A 21,973-nucleotide genomic window follows, 5' to 3' on the forward strand; every position below is an offset into this window, starting at 1 on the left:
GGCTATTATCAAGAAATCAACCAATAACAAATGCTAGAGAGGCTGTGGGGAAAAAAGAACACTTCACTGTTGGTGGGAGTGTAGTCTAGTGCAACTACTGTGGAAATCAGTGTAGAAAGTCCTCAAAAAACTACAATTACCCATCCCATTTGACCCAGATATTCCCCTTCTGGGTGTCTTCCCAGAAGAATTAAAAGCATCATACCACAACAATATATGCACACCCATGTTTATAGAGGCAGTTTGTAATAGCTAAATCTTGGAAGCAACCCAAATGCCCATCAACCAATGAATGGGTAAAAAGTTGTGTTTTTTTTTTAATCTAATGGAGTAATACTCAGCCATAAAGAAGGATAAAATTGAGACATTTATAGCTGAATGGATGGACCTTAAGACTGTAATCGTAAGTGAAATAAATTGCATACACATATAAATACAGCATTATTTCTCTGGTGAGAGAAACTAAAAATGTAAATAAAAACATAAACATACAACAGATATTGTGAAATAAGAAGAAACTGTTCAAAAGGAAAAAGGAAATAGGGAGAGGGAAGGGAAAGGAAAGAAGGGAAAGAAAAATGAGAAAAAAGGATAAAATGAAAACTGAGTTTTGTGAACAGGGAGGGGAAGGGGATTTAAAAAGAGGGGATGGGAATGGGAAAGAAAAAAAAGAGGAATCAAGATATATCATGTACAGATATAAACTCCCTATAATGAATGTGGTCATTATGTACACCTAAATTGTACCAATAAACTGAAATAAAAATATATATTTTTAAAATCTCAGTCCTGTTACCTATTACTTGTGTGATTTGGAGCACGTCCTAGCTTCTCTGTACCCCAGTTTCCTCATTTAAAAATTACAATACTAATAAGATCTATTTAGAAGCCTGCTGGAAGGATTAACCAAATTCATGTATGTAAAGATGAATCCAGTTGTCTATTCATCATCTCCACCTGGACATCTAACAGTAACAAACCACCACGTCCAAAACCAAGCCCCTACTAACACGATTCCACAAACCCGCTTCTGTTGCTCTTTCCGTCTCAGCTGGTGGCATCTCTGCTGTTCAGGTTCCCCACACCAAAAAACTTTAGAAGCATAGTTTACAGTTCACCAGCCTAACCAGAAATCATGCTAGCCTCATTGTTCAAAATATATCCTGAGTTCAACCACTCCACATGGCCCCCACTGCTGCTTCCCTGGTCAGTCTTCCATCAACCTTCTCCAGGATCACAGCAGTAACCTCCCACTTGCTCTTTGCAGGATGCTATCCTCCATCACAACTCAGCATGACTGACACTTTTAACTTTTCAGATGGTGTCATTTCTCTGCTTAAAAGCTGCTCCCCAGGGCTGAGGGTGTATCTTAGTGGCAGAGCTCTTGCCAGCATGCACAATTTTGTGGTTCTGGGTTCAATCCCAGGGCTTGAAAAAAAAAACCACTGTTCCCACATGCCACTGAGAGCAAAAGTGAAGGTTGTGGTTATTTCTTGAAAGCAAGAAATGGCACACTTGGCACCCGTGGCACACTTCTGTTCCAATACATTTCCCTGGCTGGTCTCTCTTGTCAGATATTTGTTCTCTAATAGGTGCACAGGAGTAACTTGACAGCCTCCTCTGCCTTGCTCAGATACCACCCTCTCAGTAAGGCCCATTCTAATCACCTTGTTTAAAAATCACAATTCCTCTCCATTAAGATCCTTTCAGCTGTCTTTTTCCCAAAGCATTTTCCATCTTCTCTAATGCCGATTGCTTAATTATTGGTTTTTGTCAATGTTCTCACTCCCCAAGAGCAGGGAAGTTTTCTTTTATTTTCTCCTTTTTCACTGATATGTCCACAACACCTAGAAGAGTACCTGGCACACCTCAGAAGCTCGAATAAAAATTCTGTTGGCCAAATAAAGCACGTAGAAAAATACCTGGCCAATAGTCACCCCCGGTTAAGTGTTCATTCTCAAGGAGAAATGTTTAGAGGAAAAGGAAAAAAGAGAAAGAAATTTTGAACCTAAAAATAAATTCCGAGGACCTTAGCTAGAAAATCTAAATCTCCTTAACTCAGTTTAATTTCTAAATCAGTGCAAAGGGATAAAAATTACATTACATGATAAATTAAGAGTGTTGCTATTTATCACTGTACATAGCAACTTTTTAATACAGTGCCTAGACAGCAGTGCCTGTGTATCTGCCTTAATGACATCATTTAGTTAGTGTGTTTGGCGTAGAAGCAGAAACAGAATTGACAGTATTTAATAATACCACTTTTCAACTGGATGTGGCGGGGCACACCTGTAATCCTAGCTACTCAGGAGGCTGAGGCAAGAGGATCACACTTTGGAGGACAGCCTGGGCAATTTAGCAAGATCTTGTCTCAAACTAAAAGTTTACAGTGGGTGGAGTTATAGCTCAGCTCTCCCTCTATTCAACTCCCAGTACCACAAACATGAAAATAAAAATACCAGATACATGGGAAAAGCTAATACCTAAAAACACCATCCCTTTGGCAACACTGAATACATGCTAAGGCTGCCAAAATAAAGTGCCACAGAATGGGTGGCCTGAGAAACAGAGGTTTATTTATTTATAATTCTGGAGGTTGGAAGTCCAAAATCAAGGTGTGAGCAGGTTGATTTCCCTTGAGGTCTCTCTCCTTGGCTTGTAGGTGTTTTCTACATCCTCGCATGGCTTCACTTTGTGTCTCTTGGGGATATAGCTCAGCGGTACAACACCTTCCTTGCTTGGCCAGCGCAAGGTCCTGAGTTCAATTCCCAGTTCCATTCTGTGTCTCTCTCTAAATCCCCTCTCCTTATAACAACACCAGTCATGCTGGGGTAGGACCCACCCTCAAGATCTTCTTTTAACTTCACTCTCTTTTAAGTCCTATTTCCCAAAGCAGTCACAGTTTGAGGTACAAGGAACTAGGGCTTCAACACAGAAAAAGATACAATAAGAGTGAGTACAGCTCAGCTCATAGCACTAATAAGAATAAAACAGCAAGTGTGTTGAAAAGAGATAAAACTAAGCTAGAGCTTTCTTTTGCTGAGCCTAGTGGAACAAAGATGTAAGGTGTTAGCCAGGTAGTTAGACATTAGTTGCCCTGAAAGACAAGGAGGGGTACAAAACAGCACGCTTTGCCAGTTATACTTAAGTAAAGAAATGGAGACTTCGCTATATAATGCATTTATAATAATTCCATAGGTGTCAGACCTAAAGCAATCCCACAGAGCACAATGGCATTTTAGGTGTGTACACTGTGCACACTCCTTCCGCAAGTGTGCCACCTGACCAGCTATTTCCAAAACAAGGCATTCAGCCTTCCTAGGCCCCATAGCCTGTGCCCAATGGCATGGACAAAAGGAGCATTCTTCAAAGACCCTCTCTCCTTGGGCTGAGAGCTGATTTAAATTCTTATAGGATGAAGGCCCATGAGGGAACACTGACCACCTGAAAAGAGAAAGAAAGACAAAATTCTTTATGTCCATAAATTATCTAGATGAGAAAGTAAAAAGCAGGAACCCCATTTTAAAATAAAGAAACAGATTCAGGGGCTGGGGATTTAGCTCAGCGGCAAAGCGCCTGCCTGGCAAGCGCAAGGTTGTGAGTTCGGTTCCGGTACCGGAGAAAAACCAAAAAAACAAAACAAAAACAAAGAAACAGATTGAGAACATTTAAAGAATGCTTACATCACCTCTTCTAAAAAAGAAGAAAAACTGGGCTCATAGCTTTCACCTGTAAAACGAGCCATTAACCTCCTAAAGGGTAGCTCTTATTCTAAAAGCTAAGACCAAGATAGAACTTCCTGCAGATTCACAAATTCCATAGGTTTCCACTCTCTGAAAAGAAACATAAATGTTCCCAGTTCCAGCAAATAATGTGCACCATTCTCTGAATGTATACACCCTACTCTTGATTATGAACTTTACTTGCCTAAATAAATCCCTTTATGCCTCTTACTAACATGGCCTGAAAATCCTTTTTCTGGGATGAAAGTCAGGGAACTTGGGATGACTACGAATAGGGTGAATCAGTGTTCTGCATCTCTGCTTTGGGGACCTCCTACGACTTGCCTGGTGACAAATGTAGCCTCTCAGTCTCTCCCTTCCTTTCCCTTCCCCTCCTTTCCCTTCCCCTCCTCTCTCCTCTCCTCCCATGGGGTAAGTAGCATAGACAACATATAACATAAATATACAGAAAAAAGAGATGATTCCTATCCCAGGCGGGATAAAGCAGGGCAGCATAAATTTTCATCACACTACTTAGAATGGCAGTTTAAGATCTATGAGTTGTTTATTTGTGGAACTTTGCGCAAATATTTTCAGGGCCATGTTTGATCTCAGATAACTGAAACCGCACAAGGGGAAACTATGGATAAAGGGGAACATACTACGCAAAAGAACCTTGAAAACTTTATGCTAAGTGTATGAACCAAGACACAATAGGCCATATTGTACGATTGTATTTATGTGAAATGTGTACACTAGGCAATCCATAGAGACTGATAATGAATCAGCGATTACAAGGAGTCAGGGAAAGAGGGAAATAGGAAATGACTGCTAAGGGGTACAGAGTTCTTTTAGGGATGACTAAACTTAGTAGTGATTAAGGCATAATTTTGTCAACATTTGCTTCTCATGGGAGTTAATACTAGTTATTTGTTTGTTTTTTGTCTTTTCGAGGCACGGTCTCGCTATGGAGTTCAGGCTAAACTTGGGCTCACTTTGTAGCCCAGGCTGGTCTCAAACTCACAACGATCCTCCTGCCTCAGCCTCCTGGGTGCTGGGATTACAGGCGTGTGCCACCATGCCCGGCTAATACTAATTGTTTGTTTTCTATAAAATTGCCAGAAACATGGAGCTAGTGGCCACTATGTGTTACAGTGACAACTTTATGTGTATTTGCCTTTAGATACACACACGCACGTGTGCACGTGCACACACACACACACACACACACACACACACACACGCAGTCCCTCCTACCCCCAGAGATCAAACCCAAGGCCTTGCTCATGCTATACAAGTTCTCTACCCACTGAGCTCCAACCCTAACCTCCAATATATATTTCTCATAATTAGTTTTACACACAGACTTTTTGTATACTAAAACATTAGTCAAGAAAAGTTTGTTTTTCTGACCCTGATTTAAATGACCATAATTTTCTTTGACTTTGAGCCTACAACGATGCTCCCTGGTACACTTCCTTTTAGTTGGCTTTTGTCTCATGAATGCACCAATTTAGTCCCATTTCTATCATTTTCATAGCTCCCCACAGCCGCAGATGTTACTTGAGCAGTTTCTGGGACAACCTTGTTTACAGACTAGCAAATTTGGCAAATTTCCTTTTTCACTCTCTGGATACACTGTACTGTTGCTTGGAACATGGAACTCAGCCAATAGCACCGTATACATGCCTGAACAAAATTTATCAACGCATGTATTTTCCTCATAAGGCACCTCACAAGCTTTTTGCACATAAGAACACTAGCCAGCACTTTAGCACTACACTTATGGGCTATTTTAAACAGTGAAATCACCAACAAAAGAATATAAAAATGTGGTGGAAAGCGTAGCACTGCTAAATAGACCATTAAAGAGACAGTTTGGGTGACAGTTGAAATAAGAAAACAAAACATTATCTTGTTCAACCCCTTCTGGGAACATGCCTGTTTGGTGACTCAATTTTTTTTCCACTCTGCACATGTCCATGGATGATCAGGGAAGCGTCATACATCTTGATTTTGAGGCCACAAATTTAAACGTAGAATACATGAATGATGAAGATAAACTCTACTAAAGACCACTGAACTGTATGTTTTAAAAGTGAACTTTATGGTTTGTTAATTTGTGGATTATAGCTCAGTGAAAATTTTTTAAATGAAAAAGACGATACTGAGTGTCCCAATGCACAGTTCTATACTTAATACCTAGAACTCACCACTGCTGTGGCTTTTATTTAATCCCCCATGTATCATGTGAAATAGAAAAGCAGCATTCTCTTCCCCCAAAGAAGAGTGAAGCTAGTTAGCTGATAGAATCAGACCAAGGAGAGACCCAGGAAGGACTTCCACACTGCAAATCCTACCCTGCTGAGGTCTGCTTGTCCATCTCTTTGTTTGACCCCACTTAAATCAATGCCCACGTTTTTACTGAAGCTAACTTAATAGATTTCTGTTTATTGCAACCAAAACTTATTCTGATGGATACAATAGAGTTTTACAGACTTTCCTGGGATCTTTTGACAAAACAATGGATGAGTATATGGGTTTTCAGTTGAAACTTGAATAGATATTCAAATGCTTATGAACCATCAGACTGTGGAATCCTGAGGGCAGTGTCGCATCCTGGGCTTTGATCTACCAAGACTTGTCACCCATTTTATGTAAGGAAAATGTTGAGATGTAGACGCTGGGTCATGGAAAGTATTCCTGGCCCTGTGGACAATGTTAGATCCTTAGAACAAAAGCCCCCTCATGAATAACAACAGCTTGGTTTGTGGCTCTGATTGTATCACTAAATGGTTGTTAAACCTCTGTAAAATGAGAGAATCAGATACATCATCAAATGTAATGCTGATGTTTTCTTTTTAAAACTAAGCCTATTTCTTTAAATAATTTATACATTATTGATCAGCTTACCAAGCTCTGTATGGCCATCATTGAAGGAAAATATCAGCTCAGGCTGGCTCAGTCCAGTTCGTTGTAGATCAAGTTACAGAGTCCAGCTAAGCGCTCTTCTAGCCCTTAGAGGAATTGGCAGATCCTATTAAGATTAAAGTTGATAATTAAGGTCTTGTTTTCCTGGAGAGATCTTTGGAGTATTTTATTTTACTAGAAAAAATAAAGTAAGCTTCATTATTTCCTCACAAACATTCACTTCTTTCACCGTCCAAGAACCCAAAGCCAAAGAACACATTCCCAGGTGACCTGACTCAATGGTATACAGGAGGTTGGCTGGGTAGGCTGGGGTAGTTATTCTCACATCAGCTTAAGCAGAATAACACAGAAGCCTTTTCACAATCTGAGGTACTGAGGTTCCCTCTCAGAGTTGCTGATTCAATAGATCTGGCAGTGGGGTTGGAAGTTCTTCCTTTCTAAATGGTACAAGGAATAAACAACTGCTTGTAGGTTTGGGACCTTATTTTGAGAACCAAGGTGGTGGAAAATCTTGAGGAACAGAGAGTTGAAACCAGGTTATATTATACCTGAGAGATTATCATGTTGGAACAAGACTGTATTCAAGATTCATTTATACTACTAGCTTCTCTTAGTTCATTGAAAAGAAAGTTTTGTGCTATTATCTGTTTTGTTTCTTCTTTGTAAGAGTCTTTTTTGCTATGTCTTGTACTCTGAGTAACTACTGGGAAAATAATGATACACAGTGTACTTACTAGTATTATTCTCTTGTTATGAAAGTTTGTTTTATTTTTCCTAAAATAAATAAAAGATTGCAAGTGAAAAGAACCTCTGTAAATGTTTTCATAGTGGCCCTCACCTTTTTTGGCTCTCCTAGAAAGGTAGGAACAATCTTAAGTGCTTTCCAAATCATGAAGTGTTTCTCCTTTCAAAGTCTCCTGCATGACATACCCATGAAAAGAGACCTGCTCCCTCCTGAAGCATCTGTTGGCTTTGTATGGAATGCAAGAAGAGTGCTTTCATGAAATGGGTATGTTCAAGTCTTATATCAATCTCTTATGCCACATCCTTTATCAGTGGTGAACCCTCCCCACTTTGCTCTCAGAGATATGGTCTTCTGACATTCTGTTGTGAGGGCTTCTGCACATAAGGTATTAGGGGCTCTGGAAAATTCAGAAATACAAATCACTGTTTGTGATGTGTTTATACTACACTGTGGGATTAAAAGTACAAAGCAGAAGATGCCAGGTGGCATTCAGAAGGCGTAAGAAGTTCTGTAAGAATCCAGAAAGGGTCCTATTTTCAAGGGCCCTATTTCCAAGAAGGAATCATGGAGAGTATGGATTTCTTTTCCCTCTCAAGGTTTTGCGCTTCTGGAAATGTGGCCCTTTATTATTTGGTGTCTAATACTTTTTACGGTACTATGAATGATTAATCTAACATCAGTGGTGTAACATTTTATGTCTAAGAAATAAAAAAAGAGAGACCTGTGTAGGACAGAAGGAAGTAAAGCTGTTATGGTTTAGGCCAAAAGTCCCCCAAATCTCATGTTCAGAGGTGGGGCTTTGGGGAGGCAATTGGATCACAGAGCCACAACACTCATCAGTAGATTAGTCCACTGATGAGTTCCTACCTGACTGCGCTGTTTGGAAGTGAGGCCTAATCAAAACTGTGGCTGCCTGGAGGCCTGGAAGAGTGTGTTCTTCTCCCTAGATCCTCCCTTTTCCCTCTGCTTCCTGCTCACCATGACCTGAGCCACTTTTCTCCGGCATGCTCTTCCACCATGTTACTTCCTCCTTGGAAACAGCAAAACCACAAACTGAACCCATGGAAACTGAGCCAATTTTGTCCCAGTGATAGGAATCTAGAATTGATGTAACCATAACTAGATTAAGTTAGCTGGGCAATTATAATTTTGGAAAGAGTACGGAAGAGGAGCACAAAAGTAGGTTATCCACCTGAGTCAGAGCTGTTGAAATATTTGTAACATCACTGGGACTTACAGTGATATTTAGAATACACAGAGCTTTGCATTCTGATCTCCTTGGATATTTTTAAACAGATACAAGTAAGAATGCATTTGAAATTCTAACTGAGATACAACTTTCTGCTAAGTATATACTTAGTTCAGTTAGATACAAACTTTTTGATCATAGATAATACTGAGATAGAGGGGAAAATATCCTAAATTTTTAGCAATACATGGTGGAAAAGTTGTCTGTACCATATTGCTATAAAGAAAAAAGTTAAGGTGTTCTCAATACATAATTTTTAAAATTTTATTTAACCACATTTCATTTTAAGAGTCAGAGTAGAATGAAAAAGATTGCATTATAACAAATATAGTTATGTGTCTAAATAAATGAATAATCTTTCAATTTCATTTTAATTTGAAATCCTGGGGGACTACATCAATAAGTCCTCTTTTATTTAAATGATTACTGGGAGCATTTATATGATCATATCTTCTAAGTGTTGCTTGTCCATTCCGAGCAAAGTTTCCCAACTTATTCAACATCACAGGAATAACTATGTTTTAATTATTTATAGAGCAGAGGCTGAGTCAGTGGAATTGAGGCTATGGTAATGTTTGCAGAAATATGGAAATCTATGCAGCATAATAGGAAGCACAATATATTAAGTTCTGTTGCTAACGAACTACAAAACTTTGAATAGCTTACTTCAGACCTCTGGGTCTAAGGCTGGGGATATAGCTCAGTGGCATAAGTCCCTGCCTGGCAAGTGCAAGGTCATGGGTTTGATCCCTGGTACTGTGAAAAAAAAAAAAAAAAAAAAAAAAAACAGATCTCTGAGTCTTAGTTTCCTCCTCTTTTTTTCCTCCTGGTACAGGGGATTGAATCCAGACCCTTGACACTGAGCTATATCCCCAGCCCATTTTCTAATTTCAATTTCTATATAGTCTTATTAAGTGATTAGACTTTCCTAAGGATTAGATGGACCTTCATTTTCTCTCATTTTAGCTAAAAATATAGCCTCAAATGGAAACCTAGGTATTTATTGTACAAGGATGATTTCTTCTGATATTCTGGTTGAAATCTTAGAATTTCAAGCTTTCAGGGCCACCACAAATATAGGCTATACCTGGAGTCATACATGAGCCTACAGCCTTTTAAATCTTGTCAAACTTTTCTGGTTTGGAGCATTTCATACTGGAAAGTATTTTTTTGCAATAAGGTCTCACTGCAGTTCAGGCTGCCTCTGAAATCACTCTATAGCCCAGGTTGGCCTCAAACTCATGGCAATCCTCCTGCCTCAGCTTCCTGAGTGCTGGGATCACTGAAATGTCTTTTTTAAAAAAAACTTCATTCAGAAAAATCAACTTGAATAGTTGTTTAATCATAGTCAGCAGCAGTTGGGAAATGTTCTTTTGTGTCAGATATAATTCTAGAAAATACATAAAACAAGTGAAAAAAAAACCATTGCCTATTTCTTAGTATATTTCAAAATCAATAGCAAACCTTAAAGCTATAGGGCAATGATGGAGAACCTTTTAGAGACTGGGTACCCAAACTGCAACCCAAAACCTACTTATTATTGCAAAGTGCCAACACTGCAATTTAACCTGAATACTGAAGTTTTAGCTTAGGAACACCAACTCGTACATCAACATCTTTAGAGTAATATGGAGCAAAGTTTTTTTTCTTTAGTACCAGGAATTGAACCCAGGACCTTGCGCTTGCCAGGTAGGTGCTTGTGCCACTGAGCTATATCCCCAGCCCTACCACCATGGAGAAAGACATTCTTTAGTTACCCTTTTGTGTATTGCCTCAGGCCAGACCAAGCCTTGATTGCTGGGTTCTGGAGGAAGTCTAGCAAAAGTATTGAAAACCCCGGGGTCAACACTAATTGCTTCGCTGAGATATCCCCTAAGGAATGATAACGTGATCGCTAGTTAGTCTTGTTTATTGTCCTTGCTACATTAGTTGAGATCCTCCCTTTTGCACAGCTGCTTTTTTTGTTTTTTCTGAACAAAGAGTCACTGAAACTGGTATTTGGCACGGCAGTCCCAGAGGCTGCAAGCCCCCTGATCCCAGAAATTTTGCTCTCTTGGTTTTCTTTTTCTTCTTACTTTTATAATCATCCACGGAGTACCTCACTCTCAGGACCTGACACCCTGAAGAGAACGACATAACAGCTTTTGTTTTAAAAGAAAAACAACACGTGTGCCATAGGTTCGCCACCACTGGTATATGGTTTAAGGAAAATATTCTCTTGACCCATCACAGACATTTTCCCCAAATAACTTGCATATTTACATATTTTTATCCACAGATCAGCCTCCCCACCCGTTCATGTTGGAGACTGAACCCAAAGCCTCACACATGCTAGGCAAGTGCTCCTATCCCTAAGCAACACCCACAGACCCAGCTCAGCCTTTTAAAATGCCTTAGTATTTCATTCAGTCATTTTTCATTCATATCTGATAAACTATAAAACAGTTTAGATCTCTTCTGCAAGCACTTTGAGTTGAGAAAATGTGGATAATCTTTGTAGCCCGGGTGTCTAACATACCCCCTGGCACAAAATGGGTGTTCAATAAATGTCTGAGTGAACATTTCAATGCTGTCTCCTTTCTCTGGCTAACCCTGAAAGGCAAGCCAGCTGTAGGCTGCCTGACCTACTCTGAAACCTCACAAGTGATGACAGAATGAGCGTCCACCTTTCAAGTCTTGTGGTTCGTGGTCCTTCTTCCCAAGAGGTGATGCAATGAATAGACCAGATGAGGCACTATAATATGAAACCACATGATTTACTCTTTTCATTGATTGTTTTACTTTCGAAGATTCTTTGATTGCCTCCTGGTTCCTGGGTCTGCCTCAGCCTCACTTGCTTTTTGCAGCAGTTGTAGCAGCCACAATTTCTGAATGGTTGAGAGCTGCTAACAGGAATTCATGCTTATCTTTGTAAGTACAGCAGCTAACACAGTGCCTTGGCTTAGGATTAATGAGGTTCAATCCATGTTTGTTAAACTGAATTGCAAAGGCCACTGTCTAAATAAAATAAAATGAAATAGAATAAGATACTTGGCTCCCATCTCTAAAGATTTTAATGTAATTGGTCTAGAGTGTGCCTTTGCATCAGAATATTTAAAAGTTTTCAGGCAATTCTAAGGTATCGCCAAGTCTGAATATTATTGTATACTTTTCACGTACCCTGCTCCTTATTAAGAGAGAAATTAGTAGTCTATAAAAAGATACAAGGTGTTAAAGAGAGATTAATATCTTAATAGGGAATTTCTCTCTAAGGCAGTATATTAGCTTCTCTGTTGCTGGACACAATACCCAACACGCCAACTTAAAGGAGGAAAGGTTCAATGAGGCTCATGTTTCACAAGGGTTCAGTCCATGGTTAGCCGGCTCCAGGGTAGTAACATCATGGCAGAAGGGCTTGGTGGAACAAGGCTGCTTACTGCATGGAAGCTGGGAAGTAGCTCAGGGAAATTGAGCCAGAGAGGAAAGGGACAGAAACTAAACACAAATCCCAAATTCATGCTTTCATGACCCAACCAGACATACCTAGAAGTGTGCTCCACCAATCCCTCAGCCAGATCTGAAAGCCAATCAGTTCACATTCCACCCTAAGTGACACAGGTAGTCAAAAAGCAAAGCTTAGAAAATAACCAGGATCGGGGTACAGCCAGAGAAAAATGGACACAACTGCCCTCCTTTTCTTAAGACATTCACAGGCACTGCAATCCTCTCAACATGTTTGGCATGGCCTACAGAGCCTCCAGCATTACCCACCTGGCTTTACACCCTCATCTGGTGCTACCTTCTCATCTTCCTGGCCATCTGCTTGCTGGCCTTTCAGTTCCACAGACTGTCAGATCCTTTCTGCCCACCCTCCCCGCTACTGCATCCCTCTTCCTAGAAAACTGCCTGTTCTACATCCCAACTCAGATTCCACCCATATCTTTGACTTGCTAACTCCCACATACTATGGAAATCCATGAGTGAATGTCACTTTATGAAGTAACAAATGTTGGCCTTGTCCCTTCAGACTAGAGGTCGTGTGCTCTCTTAGTGCCTGTCATAACATTCATTACAGTTATTAAGAGTTATTTATTTGGTTAATTGTTTAATGTCTGTCTTTGCCATACAGGGATGGGACTGGAAGTGTCTTGTTAACCCCTCAGAAGAGCTCTACTCAGTCATTCTGTAACTTCAAGCATATTATTTACCTCTCCAAGGTTCAAGTTTCTAATTAGTAAAATGGTGATACTAATGGGAATAATTTTACAGCAATTCTATTTCATAGGATTAAATTAAATGAAATCATTTGTGCATAAGGCCTGTAGTCTAGTGCATATCACAAAGTTATGGCTCAGAAAAAGCTAAAGATGCTTATTCTAAAGAGGTCTTAAGCATGTCCACTATCACCACTCCTGTTCAACACAGTCCTCAAAACATTACCCAAAGCCATCAAGCAAGAGAAAGATATAAAAGGGATATGTATAGGAAAGGAAGAAGTCAAAATATCCTTATTTACAGTTAACAATGCATTACTTACAAGATCCAAAGACTCCTAGAATTGATAGTCAAATTCAGCGGTGTAGCAGGATACAAAATGAACACACATGCAAGGCATGGTGGTGCATGCTGGTAATCCCAGCACTCTGGAGGCTGAGGCAGGAGGATCATTGCGAGTTCAAGACCAGCCTAGGCTACATAAGTGAGTTCAAGGCCAGCCTGGACTGCATAGCAGGACCCTGTCTCAAACAAACAAACAAAAAAAAAATGAACACACAAAAATCAATAGCATTCCTGTATACTAATAAAAAATTCACTGAAAAAGAAATGAAGGAAACAATACCATTCACAATAGTATCAAAAAATTAAATAGTTAGGCATTAACCTAACTAAGGAAGTGCAAAACCTCTACAATGACAATTATCTCAGACTGAAAAAGGAAATCAAGGAAGACATCAGAAAATGGAAAAATATCCCCTGTTCCTGATTAGGTAGAACCAACATAATCAAAATGGTTATACTTCTAAAACCAGTACACAGAATTAATGCAATCCCAATCAAAATACCAATACTATTTCTCACAGAGGTAGAGGAAACAATCCTAAAATTTATATGGAATCAGAAGAGACCCAGAATAGAAAAACAATCTGGGTTAACAAAAGCAAAGTAGGTGTCATCATAATCTCAGACTTGAAGTTATTCTATAGAGCTACTGTGATTAAAATGGCATAGTACTGGCACAAAAACGGGCATGTAGATCAATGAAACAGAACAAAAGAAGCAGAAACAATTCCAGGCACAAACAACCATTTGATCTTTAACAAAAGAGCCAAAAATATACACTGGGAGAAAGCCTCTTTAATAAACAGTGTTGGGAAAATTGGATATCATGGAGAAGATTGAGTCTACACCCATTTATCTGACCATGTACTGAACTAAAATCAAAGCAGACCAAAGATTTAAATGTTAAAACAGGAAAAATTTTGTTGGGAGATAAGTACAACTCTTGAAGACATCAGCACAGACAAGGACTTTTTGAGCAGAACCCCAATGGCACAAGAACTAATACCAAGAATTAAAAAACGGGATCATATCCCATTAAAAAGATTCCGCATAGCAAAGGAAACAACCAACAGAGTGAAGACACAACCTACAGAACAGGAAAAGAATTTGCCAACTGTCCATAGACATAGGACATGTCTAGAATATATAATGAACTGAAAAATATTGGTCCCTTCAAAATAAAAGACCCAGTCAAAAAATGCGCCACTGAAAGGAACAGACAATTTTCAGAAGTACAAATGCCCTATACATACATGAAAAAATGCTCATCATCACTGGCCATCAGACAAATGCAAATTAAAACTCATCTTACCCCAGAAAGGATGGCTATCATCAAAAAAATCTAATAATAACAAATGCTAGAGAGGATATGGGGGAAAAGGAACTCTACTACATTGTTGGTGGGACAGTAAACTATGTATAGAACAACCACTATGGAGATCAGTGTGGAGATTCCTCAAAAAACTAAAAATAGAAATTCCATTTGACCCAGCTATTCCCCTTCTAGGTAACTTCAAAAGAGCTAAAATAATCACATGATAGAGATATATGCATACCCATCTTTATAGCAGCCCAATTTATAATAGCTAGATCTTGGAAATAGTGTACATGTACATCAATAGATGAATGGATAAGGAAAATACGGTACTTATACACCATGGAGTACTACCCTGCCATAAAGAAGGATGAACTTGAGAGATTCATAGGTAAATGAATGTAACTTGAGAACATAATGTTAGGTGAAATAAGACACACAAGCTCAAATATTGGTGACTTCTTTTATGTGAGAAACACTATATAGACATATATAGAGATGATATAGGTAGATATATAGATTTAAATAGAGAAAAATAGAAAACAGATAAATAGGAATTGTGCAGAAATTCAAATATTTCCCCCAAATTACAAATTCCATTGTTTTAAAAATATTTCAAACCAGGTATTGTGGCATATGCCTATAATCCCAGTACTAGGGAGGCTGAGGCAGGAGGATCACTATGAGTTCAAAGGCAGCCTAGGTTACATAGTGAGTTCAAGGTCAGCCTGAACTACATAGTGAGATCTTGTCTCAAAAAAAATTTCAAAATATGTGCTAATTGATTTCATTTACACTACTAATTCATTTTACTTTACTGAAAAGAAAGTTTTGTGTTATTATTTCTTTCTTTTTTGTAAGAATCTTTTTTATTTATGCCTTGTACTCTGAGTAACTACTTTGAAGACGATAATACACAGTGTAATAATTATTATTATTTTCATTATTTGATTATAAAATTATAAAATGTGGGGTTTTTTTCAAAAAACAAAAAAATAGAAATCTTTAGTGTAGATAAGGTTTCAGACACCACTTGGGGTCCTCTCAAACTCCATCTTATAGGTGTACACTGTCATATAGATTTGGAGTTTAGGAACTAAATGCATACTTCCTTTCCTGTTTCCCGAAATTTGCAATCAAATCAGAAATAAAGCAAAAAAGACAGAAAAGCAAATATTAAAATGTTAACTTTATAACAGATCAAGCCAATGGGATAATGTGGCTTTAGATCTGAAACCAATGAGACTTACTCTTGCCCCCGCCCAATTGAATTTACCTCTCTTTACAGGCAGAGATGTTTCAGTAGGCAAATCACAGCAGAAGATGTATAGGGCTAGAATGGCTCTGAAAGATAAATCCAAAAGGCACCAAGCCAAGCCACTCCACCAATCAGGGACGTTATTTCATCTCCCTGGAGGAGGAGAGTGAAGGGCAGAAGATAAGAGGACTCCTGGCATGGCTTTCCCTCCTGGGAAAGTAGGAAGAGCATCCTCCACCGCTCTGTGGAAACTAGGAGAGGAGGAAATCAGTACTCTCTCCTCCACAATATAGTTTCAATACCACTAGAATGATGTTTCCCACAAGATAATTATGTTTTATTTTGAAAAAATTAATTGGTAGTGTACTATGTGTAGTACATCTGATAATTATATGCAAGAAATTTAGTGAATGGCCTCTTTTATTAAACCAAATGGTTTATTGGGCAGTTTCCCATTACTGGGACAAAACACCTGCAATGCCTATAACTTGGGTTTATTTTCGTGCAGGATTCCACAGATTTCAGTTGTTGGTTTGCTTGCTCCAAGACAAAAGAAAGATCATTATGGAAAAACACGGTGGAGGAAAGTTGCTCAACTAGTGGCACCTGGAAAGTAGAGGCTAGGAGAAAAGGAACCGGGGATCAGGTATAGTCCCCAAGGTCACACCCCTACAACCCACCCAGACACACCCCATGCAATACCCATAAGGGTGTTTTACTAATCTCTTAATGTCTCTAAAGCCAACTAAGTTGACAATCAAGAGTAACCATCACAGATGGTATCTCTCGGTGTCTAGATGTATAATATTATTTGATGACAACATTAAGGGTCTAACTTTGAGGACTTCATGAAATTGAGGTCTAAGCCTTTTGCACTAACCATCTGTCTCTTGATTCTCCAAAATAGGCCCTGATTTTCAGACTGGCATGGGAGTGTGATCACTTGTATACCCGTCAATGTGAAAATGAGAATAATAAGTTATGTAACCACTGGCCTGAATGTTTAAGTCCCTTATCTGTTGAAATTCTAATACCTACCATGATGGCATTGGGAAGTGGATCTTTAGGATGTAATTAGGTCATGCGGGTTCCCTACTGAATGAGATTAGTGTCCTTACAAAAGAGACTTGAAAGAAACCCCTTGACCCTTCCACCATGGAAAGACACAGCAAGAAGAAGATATCTGCACACCAGACATTGGATCTGCCGGACCTGTGAGAAATAAATTCTGTTGTTTATAAACCACACAGTCTATGCTAGTTTGTTATAGCAACTGAACCAGGCTAAAGTAGCAATCATGTTTTTAGTGAAACTATATGCATTATAAGGCATTATTAAGGCCCATCATATAGTTTTAAAAACCAAGAACTCTGGAGAAATGAATCCAAACTTTCACATTTCTGTGTTATTTTGAACATATTACCTCTTTGTATCTTGATGTCTGCATCTGTAACATGGGAACAAAAATGGTATCTATCCAAGAAGGTCATGAGGGTAATATTGTACACTCAAATGATTTACAACAGATCCTCAAAAATAATGTCTTCAATACACGTTAGCCAGTATTTAATTTGAAGACCATTCTTTATTCAGAATTACATCTACCCACATTATTCAAACACCTTTCTCAAATGACATCAATAACCTAAAGTAAATATAGTTTTAAATATCTATACTTGATAAAATTAAGAGTTGGAAACCATATCGGTCTCTTAAATGTTTCTTTTTCAATTTAACTGTTTCATAAAGTATCTAGAAACCACTGAATCATAGTACAGTGCCCCCTACTTTTTTAAAGGCCTTTAAACAAAAGAGAGATAACTTTCATTTATTGTTTTTTTCCTTTTTTTCCAGTACCAGGAATCGAACACACGACCTTGCGCTTGCTGGGCAGGCACTATGCCGCTGAGCCAAATCCCCAGCCCCAATAACTTTCAGAATATTACCCCCTCTCCTGCTCCTTTATGCATATAATCTGCCTTAGTTGCAAATTAATCTCCTACCAAGGTCTCATTAAGGGATCAGAAGGACGCTAAAATTGTCTGTAGGTTAAATAGTCTTTGATCATGGGTTAATTAATCTGTTTGTTTTCCTTGACTGCATATGATGTGGTGGTGAATTATGATAAAAATTACTTGATGAAGATAATATCTGGGTGATATGATTCCAATATTCTCCATTGTCCAACTTGTAGTTGAGGCACCTAATGTGTGAACTGAATGACAGTGACAGACACTAACAAAAGTGAACCTCGGGGCTGGGGATTTAGCTCAATGGCAAGGCGCCTGCCTGGCAAGCGCAAGGTCGTGAGTTCAATTCCTGGTACCGGAAGAAAAAAAAAAAAAAAAAAAAACAAAAGTGAACCTCATTTCTATTTCCTACAGGGCCTCATGAAATTGCTATCATTCTGATGGTCATTAATGCAATGAAAATTCATATTTTGAAATCCCTTGGGGATTAAATAAGAAAACGAGAACACATGTATTAAGAATGCCAGCAAGAGTACCCAGAAGTTCCAAAAATTCCATGGAGATAAAAAGTTCAGAGCACTTTCTCAAAATTTCCTTTTGGATTGCACTGCAGCCTTGAACATTGAAACGGATTCATTCTAGTCATTGCCACACTTACAAGTGGTACTATTTTGTCACATAAACATACAGCCTTTTGTTTCAAGTTAATGTGTAGAGGGAAACCATCCAAGCCCATCCTGCAGCCATTCTTCCAGGCCAGCTCCAGGCCACTTCTTTCAAAGGGCAAAAGGGCGATGCCAGCTCTGTAGCCTCTTGTCTGTCTCTTGATCCGCCTTCCCTGTCAGTCCTGCTGGGGGAGGAAAAAGATATTAGGGAGATACCTGGCTGCTGGTAATGTGACAAGTGACACTTTCCATCGGCATTTATCTCTACTTGACAAAAACTCAGAAAATCTTGGAAACAGGCCTCTGCAGAATATGTTGACAATCACAAACCATCCTGAGCTGTGCTTGCAAATCCAGGAATATATGTGCATGCATTATTCATCATAACCAGACAGCGAGCAAGCCAACGATGAGACTCACTAGAAATTGACCTTCCGCCATGGAAATAAGAGCAATCATTTATTGACCAAGAGATTCACATGCATTGTCTTTAGTCATTACAGTAACCTCTAAGGTGATCTCAATTTGATGGTAGAAAAAGATCTGGTCATGTGTACAAGAGTAAATGGCCAGAAAGCATAAAGGCCAGGATCCCAACTCTGGTCTGTCTGGCTCCAAAGCCCAGGCTCCTGTCATTGAGCCAATCTGTCCCTTGCTGCATGCAAGGTAAGACTGCTTTCTGTAAGGCTGGGCTGTATTTGTGAAATTATTGTTTCTCTTAAGCTCTGTCCCGAACTGTTACTCAGAAAGGATCGCCCTACCAAGGATTCTTAAGTATTTGGCTGATTTGCTTGTTCCTGTCATTTTTCAAAATCCAACATTTGGCATGATGTGTACGTTTGTTTCAGTTCATTTATTTCCCCCTAGTTGAGGCTGGCTCATCCTAACCCTCCCTTCATCTCAGAAAAGGTCACTCAAGAACGCTTTGTTAGCAGTTAACTAATAATCCGTTTGGCTAATGATACAAGAGAAGTACACAGCCCTGAAGATGTGTTCTGATAGCTTGCCACCTAAAATTATAGAAATTTGTCATATATTGTATTTCAGGAAGCCACCACCTGTGACTAGGATTACAAATAAGCTTATTGAAAAAGTTTTTGTACAGTTACATTTAGTATCCAAAATATAGTATCCTTACTAATGAATAGAATTGGAGGAAATTAGACATAGCTTTAATGTCTTTGTTTGAGTTCTACTCCCACTCCTGACTGATCTCCCCTTAACTAACCCTAACTGAAGTCCTCATGTCTGGACAATAGCATACCAAGGGGAATCCTAAAGTTTGGTAGATCCATCCATTATCGGGCCAAGAGCAAACATTCACAATCAGGAGTGCTAAAGAATGGTACCAAAGTCCAGGAACATCATCAGCCAACTAAGTGCAGATTAGCTCTTGATCTGCAAATATAATGAGACTTGTGAAGTCTTTGAAGACATTGAAGACATTGAGCCAGGTATGCAGAGGTCAGGCAAGACAGTGTGAGCCTAAGTCTATTCCAGGCAATTCCTTGTGGTCCACTTTGCTGCACAAAGGTAGAACAAAAGGATCAAATTGTGTTGGAAAATCCGAAAGGTAAGACTGCTTGCAACTTTTGCACTAAGAATACAGGTGATAAGAAGTTACATCTGAAAGGCATTCTTTGCTTAATAGTTAAAGAATGTACTAAACACCTATCCTTGAAAATAAATTCTGACCACATTTCAAAATGAAGAAACAGCACACTTTCAGGGAAGGTGTTTTCTAAGAACACCAAAGATACTGTTTGCTTCCTCATGTCACCAGGAACCTCTACCAACTCTGGATCTGTTTTTAAGCTTACAACACTAAGCACACATAAATGTCCTTCCACATCCCCTGATTTGAACCTTGCCAGGGAAACTCCCAGCACCTTTTTCTCCATCCGTCCACACACCCCAGTGTGTTAGCCCTGTCTCTGACTCCCCTCTTCTTCTTTTCTACCTCCTCCCCTCCCTCTACCCTTCCTGGGCCCTCCCCCTTTCTCTCCTTCTCCTTCTCCTTCTCCTTCTTCCTCCTCCTCCTTCTCTCCTTCTTCCTTCTCCTCCTTCTCTCCTTCTTCCTTCTCCTCCTCCTCCTTCTCCTTCTCCTTCTCCTTCTCCTTCTCCTTCTCCTTCTCCTTCTCCTTCTCTTTCTCCTTTTTCTTTTGAGACAGGATCTTCCTATGTAGTTCAGGCTCACCTTGAACTCACTATGTAGCCCAGGCTGGCCTCAAACTCAACGTAATTCCTCCTATGTCAGCCTCCCAAGTGCTGGCATTACAGGTGTGAGCCACCACGCCTAGCTTCTGGCTCCTTCTGACTGCTGTTCTATTTGTCAGTCCCTGGTGGTCTTGTAGATACCCTCCACATTCTGTCACTTCTGCCTGGTGGGGCTAGAGCTTTCTCTGAGCTGCTCAACTGATTTTCTCTGAGCTGCTCAACTGATTTATCCCAGGATTTCAGGAAAGGGGAAAGAGTCTCATTTCCTCTCCTCTACCTTGAACCACGGGGTGGTTGCTCCAGTAGGGAAAGGTAAAAATATCTACCCTACAATTATCTTCAAGTCCATCTATCATGATGCATTCTTTGTATTTAATGCTGACTTCTCCATACTGTCCCCTTTTAACATTTAAATACTCCTGTAAGATAGAGAACTTCAGTACGATTGAATTTACCTCAAGTTTTCCCTCCTGGGGCAAAAGAAACTAAGCTAATGAACCATCTCAGGAGGAGAGAGGAATAAAACAGGGAAATAAAACAGAAGCACAGGGTAACATCATCACTTTCTAATTTTGCTATTAATTTGGACTTTTGAAAATAACATTCTCTCTTGGCTACAGCTTTAGATTTTAAAAAAGCCAAAAGTTTACCACTATATTATTGTTTTCTTATACGCTTAAATTAGGGTCTAAGTATAGATCCATGAATATTGCTGTGGTGGGGTAATATTTTGAGATACTAACCAAAAGTTTCCTACTTTCTTCCCACACACACAGTGAACATCCAGTAGTTCATGCACCCTTCGGCCTTTCCTAAGCCCGCAGCATCAGGACCTTCTCTGTTCACTTCCTCAGAGTAGAGCATGAGCAGCCTGCTAGATCCTTCAGTTCTCTCTTCCCAGCAGGGTGTGAGTAGCACGGAGCTTGTGCCTGGATGACATGTGTAAGCCTCCGATCCCTGGAACTCCCTGCCAGGAACGCCTGCCTGCCACAGCAGTGCCGCCCACCTACCGCTCTGGAGGCTTTGCCCAGTGTACGGAGGTTGGCTGGGGTTACATTTCAGTGAGCAATAGTTACAATAGAATTCTTTCAGACTCCAAATTCTGAAAATTCTTTGCAAGAGCACCGAAGCCTGAACTCTGTGAGGAAAAGAAAGGGTTCAGGGTTAGGAGAGGAATGTCAAGTAATATAAAACATAAAAATAAGACAATAGTGAAAAAATGAGAGAAGTTTAAATGAGAGAGATAATACACCATAAGGTCATGTAAGCAACTCTGCGCTGTACCCACTTGCTCCCCAGCCCACAGGTCCCCTCTCCTCTGGTCCCTCTACTGCAATAGCTTTGCTTTCCTCTGGTTGACAT

The 21,973-nt window shown here is 39.6% G+C and overlaps 1 long non-coding RNA gene across 3 annotated transcripts in view; it reads right to left on the reverse strand.

Moving 5' to 3' along the window:
- Nucleotides 1–2,589: 2,589 nt before the first annotated feature.
- The window catches only part of LOC102007199, a 33,036-nt gene continuing 13,652 nt past the window's right edge, over nucleotides 2,590–21,973 (reverse strand). Inside the window, exons 2-5 of one of the 3 annotated variants that reach the window (XR_259766.2) lie at nucleotides 21,355–21,749; nucleotides 18,388–18,579; nucleotides 6,636–6,759; nucleotides 2,590–3,444 (exon numbers count right to left, since the gene is read on the reverse strand). This is a non-coding gene — a long non-coding RNA (uncharacterized LOC102007199). Of the gene's footprint in view, nucleotides 3,445–6,635; nucleotides 6,760–18,123; nucleotides 18,580–21,354; nucleotides 21,750–21,973 lie in introns of those variants that run through there. The other 2 variants (XR_001232640.1, XR_001232639.1) reach the window with 2 other exon arrangements.

This window comes from Chinchilla lanigera, unplaced genomic scaffold, assembly GCF_000276665.1.
Source record: "Chinchilla lanigera isolate Chin_1 unplaced genomic scaffold, ChiLan1.0 scaffold00008, whole genome shotgun sequence".
Classification (NCBI taxonomy): Eukaryota; Metazoa; Chordata; class Mammalia; order Rodentia; family Chinchillidae; genus Chinchilla; species Chinchilla lanigera.